The 12786-nt window shown below is 33.9% G+C and overlaps 1 long non-coding RNA gene across 1 annotated transcript; it reads left to right on the forward strand.

Annotated features, from left to right (window-relative positions):
* The first annotated feature begins 10623 nt into the window (after positions 1-10623).
* On the forward strand, positions 10624-12161 carry LOC132620416 (uncharacterized). Its single transcript, XR_009574888.1, has 3 exons — positions 10624-10717; positions 10941-11005; positions 11977-12161. It is a non-coding gene; the product is annotated as an uncharacterized LOC132620416 (long non-coding RNA).
* Positions 12162-12786: the final 625 nt, after the last annotated feature.

Below are 12786 nucleotides of genomic sequence, written 5' to 3' on the forward strand. Positions count from 1 at the left end.
ATGTAAATGAAGGTTAAAGAGCTTAAGTTGGCATTGAATTGGAATGTAGAAGATTATGTCACTTTAGAATGATTTTGTGATACTATGGAAATGAAGTTGTTAAGATGTGAATTATGATTATGGTTAATGAAATTGGAAGATGGAAATATGTTATGAATATGTAGATTGAAGATTAGAAGTTTTGGATGGATTATGGTTTTGGTGGAAAGTTTGTATATTTTGTATATCTTGTGAATATTTTGTAGAAATGATATGAAATGCTTCCGAATTGTATTGTAATGATCTTGATTAGTAATGAATATGAAAATGTCGATATTGATTTGAAAATACGAAGTTGGAATGAAGGTTACAACATGATGTTGGAAAGATGAATAATTGTGTTATATTGTGTTTTGTAGTCATGGTTGTTGTCATTGTGTTGATAGTTTGGCCGGGTTGAATTCCCGGATTGTTGTTGATAAAAAAATTGGCTAAGTTGAATTTTGGGGATGGTGTATTTATAGGGGAGATGCTGCCCAAATTTTTGTAGACAAGTATTGGTTAAGATTGAAATCTTAAAGCCTTACAATTAACATTTGGTAATTGTGACCAAATTGTAGATTTTGGCGAACTTGAAACTTGATTTTGGAGACGTGTATGAAGCGGAAAAGGTATGTAAGGCTTCACCCTTCCTTCTATGGCATGTCTTAGACGTAATAAGTTGGATACAAGCCTCGGGGACAATTCTATTCTCCGGAATCCGCACCCAAAGTTTCCCTTTTTTCATTCAGTAGAATTGAATTAAATATTGTATGAAATGTTGAAAAATTGCCTAAACATCTAGAACTTGCACAAATAGGACCCGACTACCTTAAAACTCTCACAAGTGACGTCATGAAATGTAACGTATGTAAATCGTGTACGCTACCTCATTCGGCCCGAGGCGGGCCCGTTGCTCCCGGATTATCCTTATGGTTCCGTTTGACTTACTTTGAGGTTGAATCCAAAGGAAACCTTGATCCTGATTCCGTTACCAAATGACAAGTATTATAACTATTCTAACGAGAATACTTCTATGACGATAATGATAACGACGATGTTAGAAAAGAGAATATGCCTATGATAAGTATGACCAAAATGATTCCATGACTAAGACTTCTAAGCTAAGGATTCAATGTGAAAATGAAGGTGATAAACTAGTTCTTGAACCTTATTTCTATTTCCTAGCTATGACACTATTTTCTAAGGATTTCAAAGCCTATGAATTGACGTCTATGATGCCCATGATTTCATTCTATGTTTACTTCTAATGCTATTCTCCGTTGGTGGCCTCGCCTTAAAATACTTGTTCCTTCAAGGTGAGACAAAGCGACCACGATTGTTCCATAATGTAATCGGAGGTCACTGACCTTACGTCACTCCGATGGCTACATGATTTTTCTTTGGGCTCTCTTGCATGCTTATATGACATATGCATATAAGATATGTATATGAACATGGGATGGGGGGGAGGTATACATGTGGGAAATGGGAAGGGAAACATGTTTCATTGCCACCTGGTCAGCTGGCTTATCATCCCGGACGCGGGATGCCCGGACGCGGGATATATGGGCGAGCCGACGTATTTCGGCGCTATATGGGCGAGCCGACATTGTTCGGTGCTATGATATGACATGATATGCTATGATATGACACGACATGATATGACATGATATGCTATGACATGACACGATATGATATGATACGATACGATACGATATGATAAGACATGATATGATATAAGTTCTATTTTCTATGTCTATGAAAAAGAAATATTTTTACAAAAGGAAAGACAAGCATGCATGGTACTCGCCCTCAGCGACACTCATATGTACAGGTCACTCTTTTATCCTATGATATGTTCTACGTTTCCATGCAGTTATTATTCATACGCATATTTCTTACTATGTTACTATTTATGCCTTTCATACTCAGTACATTACTCGTACTGACCCCTCTTCTTCGGGGGCTGCGTTCATGCCGCGCAGGTACACCCAAAGGATGCGAAGTTAGCATAGAAGATGTTCCAGCGGAGTTGGTAGGCTCAATTTGTCCTGGAGTGCTGCCAAGTCAGAGTATATGTACTATGACGCTATGTTCGAGGTTAGAGACTTTGCAGACAGAGTCGTGTGTATAGAGTGTCAGCTTTGTAGACGGCTTCGCCAGTCGATATGTTATTATGTTTCATGTTACGGGTCCCACATGATGATAGACTTTACTTTTAAAAAAAAAAATTGGAGAGCTTGCTGTGTATTTGTTTCTTAATTGATTCACGAGTTTATATGTGTAATAAGAGTCAGCGGGTTCGCTCGGCTCCGAATATGGGGTCGGGTGCCCATCACACCCTAGTAGGATCGGGGTGTGACAGGGGCATCTGTGTCTCTCCTCTTCACATGCCCAAACCATCTCAATCTCGCTTCTCGTATCTTGTCTTCCACCGAGGCCACTCTCACCTTGTCCCGAATATCCTCATTCCTAATCCAATTTTTTTGAAAAATATTAAGTAATTAATCATTTGATAAAAATAACAATCAACATGAGTCTAATCTCTTCCTTTCTCTGTCGAGGGAGAGTGAGATCTATTCATGACTAGGATAAAGTGTAGGTGAAACTAAGTGGAGGTTCAAATATATAGACTGATATCGAAGAATCAACAATAAGTTATTAGAGTTAGGGGTAATATGTTATACGAAGCCAAAACAAGTTGGTTCCGAAAGGTGTTTAAACGCAGAAGTTGACTGAATGTCTAGGAGTAAAGCACTGTTTCGGTATTTGAACTCAAATATTCAGAAAAAGGCGGAACATTTGATGGATGGACAGAGTATTCTCTACTATCACAGGTCAAATTAGTTAATATATAACGTATACACATGGGCGTATCTAGGAGGTGGGTGGGTGGGGGTTCCCGTGTCACGTGTCATGTGAACCCATGCTCTTCTCCCTAAAGCATGTTTAACAATGTTATATTATTCTAAAACTAGCTAGCACTATTAGACGATATATAGCATATAGTCAATGGGTTCAATCGCTCGATCTCAACGTCGTCAACACAGGATATACCTATATATGTAAAAAAGAATTATTTAAATTTTGAACCTATAATTTTAAAAGCATAACGATGTTAAGAACCCAATGGTTGAATTGGTCCGATCCAATTTATATCTTGGATTCACCTCTTCGTACTAATACACTCATTTCTCGAAATTCTGAATCTGCCTATGTATACACGTTGAATCCTTATCCTATTTGAATTGGAAAAGAAAAAGACGCTACCCAGTTTTACAAGGAAACGGAAAATTAATATTGTAAGACATGGCCACGACAGCCTCCTCCTACACGGAGAAAAAGATGAAGTCTGCGGAATTAAAGTCAATTCCCCAAGAGTTAATCTTGGAAATATTCTCATGGCTTCCAGTTAAGTCTTTATTACGTTACAGGTGTGTTTCCAAATTTTATAATTCTCTTGTATCTGAATCAAATTTCGTGGACATCCATCACTGCCGCTCTATGATTCGTCCTGGTGGGAGAAAGTATCTAGAGTGTATAAACAATGTATTCTACACTATAGAGCTGAAGGAAGATGGAAAATCCTTCCTTTTTCATATTGAAAATTTCGATTAACTCCATGGATATCGCTCCGCTTCCAGTTTAATGGGTGTTAACGGTTTGGTTTGCGCATGGAGAGATAAGCATCATGTTTCAATTTGCAATTCCAGTACAAGAGAAGTAAGATTTCTTCGGTGTCCGAAAGAGTTTATTAACAAAGATTATGGTTACCCAATTTGTTCAATTGGTTTTGAACCAGAAGAAAAGAAGTATAAACTTTGGTTGACATCTGCTTTCTACACAAGAAATTGGCTATTCACAATAGGCATAGATAAATCATGGAGAGAGACTAACTGCAATGCCCGTTTTAGTCCGTCTCTGTACAGAGTTTGTGTTAGTGGAGTAATCTATATGTTGGGTTCCGTTAATGGTACGAGCGGAATAGTTGCATTTGATGTCAGAGCTGAAATTTTCAGAATTTTAAATTTTCCACATGCTTTACATTACAGTGGATATTATGATTATAACTTGATAGAGCTGAAGGGAAAATTAGCCGTCTTGAACTATAAAAAATATTACAGCGAAGACGTGCATCTGTGGATTTTGGGAAAGGCTCAAATTGACTATTGGGACAGACACATCATTCGCTTTCCTTCTTAATGGAAAGGCATTTATAGACTTGAATCATATTTTCATTTTATATGTGCATCTTGTGATGAAGAAATTGTATTTATAAGTATGACGAAGTCACGTGATTGGATCTGTATCTGTTATGATTTCACGAGAAAAAGTTGGAGAGAGTTTAGGGCAATCGAGAAACTTGGTGAAAGGTATTGGTTTTCCCATATCCTTTGTTATGTAGAAAATCTCTCCTCTTTGGGAAAACTTTGCAGTACTAATCTCCAAGATTAAACTGCATGTATTTGGAACCTGTACTGTATTCCTTCAATGTTCCTTTATTTTGCTAGCTTGTTAGTTTATTTACATTATTATCCATGTATTTTTATTTTAGCCTTTTATAGAAGATTATTACTTCTCTTTTTAAAAGCCATCAATTAATTTTCTTACATATGCGGAATTTTAGTTATTTACCTAAATAACTCATGATATGTTCCATTCTTATGGCACAACAAAATGTTGAAACGTGAATCAAAACATGCTCAATAATCCAATTGAACTAAGCCTCAAGTCTAACCCCCTGTTTGGACGGTGGTTTCCCATGGTTCATTATTGTATGGTTTTGTATGAAACCATGTTTGTTTCCATTATTCTTAAAATTATGTGGTATGGTGTTGTAAACCCGTGGTTCATCCCCATGGTTATATAACCATGAAAAGTCCTAATTTTTGTAACCACGGATTTGATGGTTTTTCCGTGGTTACATATTTCATTTCCCCATTATACCCCACCCTCCACCATCCTCCCCACCCCCACGCTACCACTCACCCCCACTCCCACTCTCCACCATCTACCATCCACCCCACCCCCACCATACCACTCACTCCCTGATAACGTCCAAATACACTCCTCAAAGAGAAAGTGTACACGGTCGTATGCAATATATTTACCCAACTATGAGTCGGGGTCGATCCCACAGGGAACAATATGCTAGGCGATTAAGAAAGTAAGGAACTTTCACCAACTAAGCTAAAGTCAAACGATAAATGGTATTTTGGTTTTTGTTTGAGAATTATAACTAATGCGGAAATGTAAAATTACCTAGAAAGCGAGTAAAATGATCAATGGCCACAAGCATGGATAATAGGAGATTACACTCAAGTAACGATTCAATGTATTTCACGATTTTACAACTAAGAACGGGTTTATGTCAATAGATAATGATTTCTAAAATCTCATTGAAAGTCTTCCAACCAAATCAATGAATTTCACTCTAAGCTTTTCCAAGCCTTAGAGTGTGATATTAGGCACAATCAATTTAACCTCAAGTAACTATTCTCTTCCAAGCTCAAGTTATTAGATGAGTTTAATGACCCAAATTCTTGTTAATTAATCTTTCCCAACCTAGATTTCCTTTTCCAAGCTCAATCTAAGTAAATGGGTGAGTCCTAGGGTTAGCTAATCTCTTTGGAAACATTCAAGAGCGAGATTAATTAAATCAACAAAGACCCACTTCAATAGCAATAAGAACCATTCAATACATAAGCAAAACAAGAGTTTCAATCCAAACTTTAATCAAGAATATTTTCATAAACAAGATTCAAGTCTAGAAATGAAATACTACACACTAAAATATTCAATACAAAACAAGGAATTGAAGAAAGGTTTAAGAATTATCTCATTAAAGTGCTCCAATCTTCTCCTCCAATTGTGTAGGTGAAACCCTAGCCTCCAAAACTTGCAAAATGACCAAAGATGACAATGTTTTGCCTCTTATGTTCCTTTTATAGTCCCACAATTTCCCTAATCAAAATTAGAACAAAATAGCCACTGATTTTCGGAATTGCAAATCTGTCCCGTTTTTACAAAACTGTCCACTTTTGACAGTTTTGCAAAACTGTCCCATTTGGCCTCTTTTTGACTTTATTTTCACTTGGTTTCTTTTGATCACTTCTAAATCACATAAAATCAACTTATCAGACTCGCAGGTCACGCTTCTTCTATCTTCGTATGTTTTGCTCTATTTTGCTCCATTTTGATCCATTTTAGTCCATTTTGCTCCGTTATGCTCTCCGGGCATCTTTTCCTACAAAACAACATAAAACACACAAAAAGTAACAACAAAAGTGCTTAAAGAGTCACAAAAACTTAAGGAATTAACATCGAATATCGCGTAATTTCACGACTCATTACTCCCACCCTACCACCCTTATCCCATAACCACCCATGTCACCCCACCTACCCCTCCACCACCCACTACCCCTCACCAATACCCAACCCCACCCTACCACCCACTACCCCCATCCTCATCCCACAACCACCCACTACCCCTCACCACCACTACCCCCAACTTCATCCCACCCACCCCTCCATCACCCCCACTTACTACCTACTTATTTTTTAAAGTTTCTATTTTATTCTCTACCTGAGTTTTATTAATATATATAAACTAATTTCCGATTAAGAGTTAAGGGTATTTTAGTAAACTTACAAATTATTATACAGTACCATATAGTCAAACCAAATAATACAAATGTTATTAAACCACAACAAACGATACAGTCCATCCAAACATTGTGTTCATTAATACAGTACAATACAATATAACACCATATTGTATCATACCATAATGTACATTAATGAACCACGAGAAACAACCATCCAAACAGAGGGTTTTAACCAACCTTTTCAATATTATAGCGTTTGTGTCATTCATCTGTTACAATGATTAATTAAATCCGTATAACACGTTCATTATACTCATTCTTTGATAACATAGAAAAAGGAGAAGTTGGGAGATTACCTTCTTGAAGAAACCTTAGATTTTTTTGAAACTGATCCTTGAAATCTAGAGAATTACCATAATTTCTTATGTTATGAGCATGACTAAATAACATAAAATCTCTACTAAAATCGTCAAGAATTTCTCACCTTTAATTTGAGTCTCTTGAAGTGCCTAGGTAGAAACTTTTCCATAAGCTCTCGACCAAATTTGAGAATAATAGTATTTTTCTTTCTCGGACATCATTTATAGTCTTGAGTGAATGCTGTGCAACCAGCACACCTAGTCTGAGTCTTGCGCCTTAATGGGCGCGACGCTTCCGGAATATTTAGAACCCGCGACTTAAATAGCACAAAAAAAAAAAGTTGAACCAAACTAGTACAAAAAAAAAAAAAAAACATAAGTAGTATTCACGCACGAAATTCGTGCGTGAAAGGACCAAACTGCAAAAACACAGTTTTGGCCTTTCACGCACGAATTTTGTGCGTGAATGGGGTCACCAAAAAAAATAGAGAACATTAGTAATCACGCACTAATTTTGTGCGTTAATGTTGGAGCTTTTTTTTTTTTTTTTTTAATTTGCGTTACCTTTCCAATCACGTTTTTTTTCATACTTTGGGTAAAGATTAGTCATGTTTTAAAATCCCAAAATATCAATATTTTATATAAAACTTAATATTTGTTTTTGCGTACAATAATGTCGGCTCATTACATGAAGTCCACCTAAACGTTTGGATCGTCGTTTTAGGGGTTCTAAAGTGCCCCAAAGCAAGTTTTGAAACTTGTAATATTTATAGGGTTTTGATTTAAGTGTTTTATTATATTTGAATGTACAAATTTAAATATTTGATTTAATAATAATTCATCCAATACGAGAGGTCTATACTAATTAAATGGAATGATTTTTTTTTTTGTGCTAAAAATTGAACCTGTCATGTTTTCTTTCAATTCTCTTCATTTTGATTCGTTTAGTCGTTCTACTACTCATAAATTAATTCCAAATTTTATTTAGACTCCTCACCTAGATTACGTCTTCAAATATGAAATTAGACCAAGTTAAGTTAAAATTTTCCGAGGCTTTACAAAATTGAAGGCAGCTTGACAGTTGTCTGCCTACCAATTCACTTAATCCCTATGATTTATTGGCTCAGTTCATGAGTCATGGCTAACATTGAAAAAATATTAAAAATCAGTACAACAGAATTTGCAGGATTGCCCTTCGCTGGGGTGGACTTTAATTTTTGCCCCTCAAAATGGTGGTCTTTAAATTTTGCTCTTCAGGTAGAATTTTCATGGCACAGGCAGAATTTCTGCTCATGCAAATTCTGCCTGGGTAGAAATTCTGTCTGTAAGGCAGAATTTTGCTGGGCAGATTTGCACAATTCTGCCTCGCGAAATTCATTTTTTTTTTTTAGAACTGAGCTGGGATTCGAACGCATAACCTCGGAGTGTTAGGCGAGGGGTAAAACTTAATGACCACCAATTTGAAGGGCAAAAATTAAAGACCACCCCAAATAAAGGGCAATCCGCGCAAAAAAAATGATGATTATCGTAGTTGTCGTATCTGATTAGGCCTTTAGCTCATAAAATGCTTAGGGCCTGTTCAGGCTACTAATTCCAAAAGATGGCCCTGAAATAGAAATTTTTTGGTAGAAATGGTTCGGCTTGTCCAAATATTGGCCAATGTAATTAACGTTTAGCCATCGATTGAAATGTTACATGTAAAAGTTCAAAACTCAATCATATTGTGTTGGCATTTTACCAGTAGGGAGTCTTTGAACTCCATCACAGTATGTTGGAGTCACATTCATTGTCCAGTTTAATGTTTTTCTGAGTTTTATAAGAGTTCATTTTACTTCATCTCCTATTAACTCTTTGAAACATAAGTGTCCTATATTTCTCATAACTTTTTATATATATTATTTCTTAGACTTAAAAAGTTAAATAATTAATAAGCAGGGAATAATAACAAAGAAGTCGTGCCAATAGATTGATAATCCTATATGATAGTTTCCTAGCAGTAATGGACTTCAATGATCTGGTAATATATCGCAAAAGTTTTTTCCTTTTATTTATTTGTTCTTTTGGTCTCTGACTTCTACTAATCAATTTTCAATTTTTTGCGCTGATTGTCCTTCATACGGACTGGTCTTTAAGCCCCTCAAATCGCAAGTATTTAATTTTTGTCTCTACTTCTCATTTAATGAAAATTTGTGAGCCAAAGTACCCTTACTTGTTGGTCTGCAAAACCATAGATTATGGGTTCGATCCCCAGCAGAGTTGGAAAAAAATTTACAATCTATGAAACTATGCCTTGTCGAACAAAGTTATATAGAAACTATGCCTTGTCTGGCATAGTTCTGTAAAAATGAAATTATCCGGCATAAGTTGTGTAATAACTAATTCGCTCGGCATAAGTTTATAGAAACTTTGCCTTGTCCGGTATAAGTTTAATTTTTTGCCTTGCGAAATTAGGTCATAGATCCGATTTTTTTTTTTTTTTGATATCAGGGGTATTTTTGGCCACTTTTTTGTTACTTAAACTATTGAAGGCCAAAAATTAAAGACCACCCCAAGCTAGGGCATTCGTGCGAATTGCCCAACACTTTACTCATGAAAAAGAGAACATACACAATAGCAAAATTTAAACGGTATATGTTTCAATAGAATTAATCTTCTATATCTATCTATATATATATATAAAAGGAGAGGTACAAGCAATGTGGTTAAGCCAAGTGGCAAGCGAAAAACAAACCATTTGGCAATTTTAAGACAAAGTTAATGAGAATTGTAATAACATTTTTGAATTGATATATAATTGAAATATAAATATTCAAATTTAATGAGAAGATAATTCATTGAATTAGGTTTCGGTAAGTTTGAATTTTGAAGAAGTGATCTAAACCTAATGGAATTCTTTATCATTTTATCTTCAAAAATGAAGCATTCTGATCTTAAACATACGAATTTTAAATAATCCAAATAATCTTAAATAATAAATAAATAAATAAATAAATAAATCACCTATATAAAAAGAGTATTTTGCATTGAGGTTAATTTAAAAGATGTGACAAAATTATTTTGAATTTTAAATAATTCAAATAATATTTTCAACATAATCTGCACAATTTAAAAAATATTTGTGTCATTAGACTGAACAAACAAATAAAAGATGTCTGAAATTTGAATAATTAAAATAAGCTCTCCAGCATATTTTATAAAGTGGTGCACGTCAAAAAAAAAAAAGTGATGTACTGTAACCTTCTTTAACTGAAAAAATATTGAAGATTCAAAGTTTAGCAAAATATACTCAACATGAGATTTAATATAATAAAATTGAAGATGTTTAATTAGGTGTCATAATTAATATCATCAAAAGTTCATGTACGGTCAAATTGCTAACAAACTTGACCATGAGTCAATTCCATCACTTATGAAGTACTTATCCTATCTCTAATTCAAAAAAGAAGTTAACAAGAATATATACTTAAGTATATAAGATAAGGATAACCAATTCAAATTTTTCCAAACTCAAATATATAATAAGATAATGATATTTTAAAATCCTACCTTTTCCAATAGATATTGTTTAACTAACTGATTGGCTTGAATTTTGTGCTTAACCTCTTATAAACACCCCTTCAATAACACATAAATCTATGTAAGCTTTCTAATTCTCTTCTACTAATAATCATTTTCAGATTTAATTTTTTTTACCTCAAGAAAATTTTCTGTGAACATTTCATTCACAAGGTATTGATGATTTATTTCTTTACCCGCCTTGATACTATTTTATTCGTATATACTTTAATGTGGCATATAGCGGCAAGAGATTTTAATTCTCATTGTTTGGTACTAATAAGGTCATATTATATTTATGCCTCTTTTATTCTATTTATTCAAAATACCATGCTTGCAATAAATAAAATCGTAAGAGGACTTTTAGTTGTGATTTTTTTTTTTAAATTTTGTGCAGGATTTCTACGATGGATAAAAGGATTATGGGTTATGCACATCAAATTTCTCTGAATAATATTCAAGGTATATTTTCAAGCTTAATTTAACTTTATTATTGCTATTATTTTGTAGTTGTTTACAATTAACATTATCCCCAAACCCCACTTGTGGGTTTACACTGGGTATGTTGTGTTGTTACAATGAACATTACATTCATCTTTTGTCACAGGTGTAACTAAGGAATCTGAAGTTTCGTTCAATAGATCTGATGTATATAAATATCTCAGAAATGCGAAATGAATATATGAAAAATGAACAAATACGATGGAGAAACGAAATATATGAAGGAGTTTTACCAAATCAACTTAGTAAATTATCATGCCTTTCCCAATAACTTTTAAGAACGAAACCTCTTATCAAAAGTTTAAGGAGTAACACAGAGATTATGAAGTAAATAGATAATTGTATTGTTGATAATTTTACATTTTCTCCTTTTGTAAGTCTAAAGGTTGTTCGTTTATGTGAAGTAAACTGCTATGGTTGTTCTTTTAGTAAAGATAGTTTATAGGAAAAATTGTAGTCTAAGAGTAATCGTTGATTATACAAAAAATTATCGTATGAAATATCAATATTCAATCATGTTAGTTTATTTTTGCATGAGGGCTTTTGATATAAAATATGTAATATTATGTAGCTTTTAATATTATTATGTAACTAATCAGTAATCAATATTCAATGATGTTAGTATATGCGTATCGCTTTCGAGAAAGTCTATCAATATTCAATGATGTTATTATTTATAGCTGCTTATAATTCCAACAGTCCCTTATCTAGGCGGAGCCAGGATCTGAAGTTTGTGGGTTCGGGATGCTAATTCATTTAAGTTACTGGGTTCGAAAATAACAATTTATACCTATTCAATGAATTTTTTAAGACAAATACAAGATTTGAACCAAAGTTACTGGATTCGGCCGAACCCGCAAGCCGTATGCTGGCTCCGCCCCTGCTTCCTGCTATTAACTAATGTATACAAATATTTTTATGTTATCTTTCAGGTAAATTCAACCGACGAAGATTAAGCAATTCTAGCGAGCATATCTACTCCTAAATATTGAAGGACGCACAGGAAAACAGAGGAAAATTAAGCATGTATGCGCTTTGTATTGTATCATGGAAAATCTTATTTTAAGTTGTTGTGGATTACCATTCATCTTTGAAAATGAAAAAAATGTTGCAGACTTATTTTGATATTGTTATCGATTTTGGGTTTTTTCGTAGGACACTTACTTGAAGGGGGAAATACGTGAACCCTGTGGACATTATGCAATCGGAGAATAATTGAATGTTTTTTATTGAGAAATGTTAATCCATTAGCCTTTGCACGGTAAATGGAAATAGGAGAGCTAGGATGGCACATTGCTCATTTTGTGTTAGTAATTTTTACAAGTACCCCTTTTAATAAACTTATTTTGAATTTAATATAGGAAAGTGTCTTAAAGTTATGATTAAAAAAGTCATACTATGGATACGATTGTCTTTGTAGATTAAAAAAAATTAAAAAAAAATTGAATCATGAAGGAATTCCAGGAAACACATTAGAAACTTTAAAAATATAAATAAATTTCTCATGTGAGTAAATTTAATTTGAAATTAAACTCAAATTTTGTATGTTCAAAATAAAAGAGAAACAGAAATTAATTGCTAATCACGTGATATATTAAATCTCGGCATTGATAAAAATAGAACAGTTATTTTCTTCTGTAAAAACAAAAATGCTTCAAGGAAGAAAAGGATAAACGAGGATATATAAAAAAAAAAATTTAAAGTCATGCACAAATAAAGCAGACATAAGATTTTATAAGGTG

Source organism: Lycium barbarum, chromosome 11, assembly GCF_019175385.1.
Source record: "Lycium barbarum isolate Lr01 chromosome 11, ASM1917538v2, whole genome shotgun sequence".
In the NCBI taxonomy this organism is placed as follows: Eukaryota; Viridiplantae; Streptophyta; class Magnoliopsida; order Solanales; family Solanaceae; genus Lycium; species Lycium barbarum.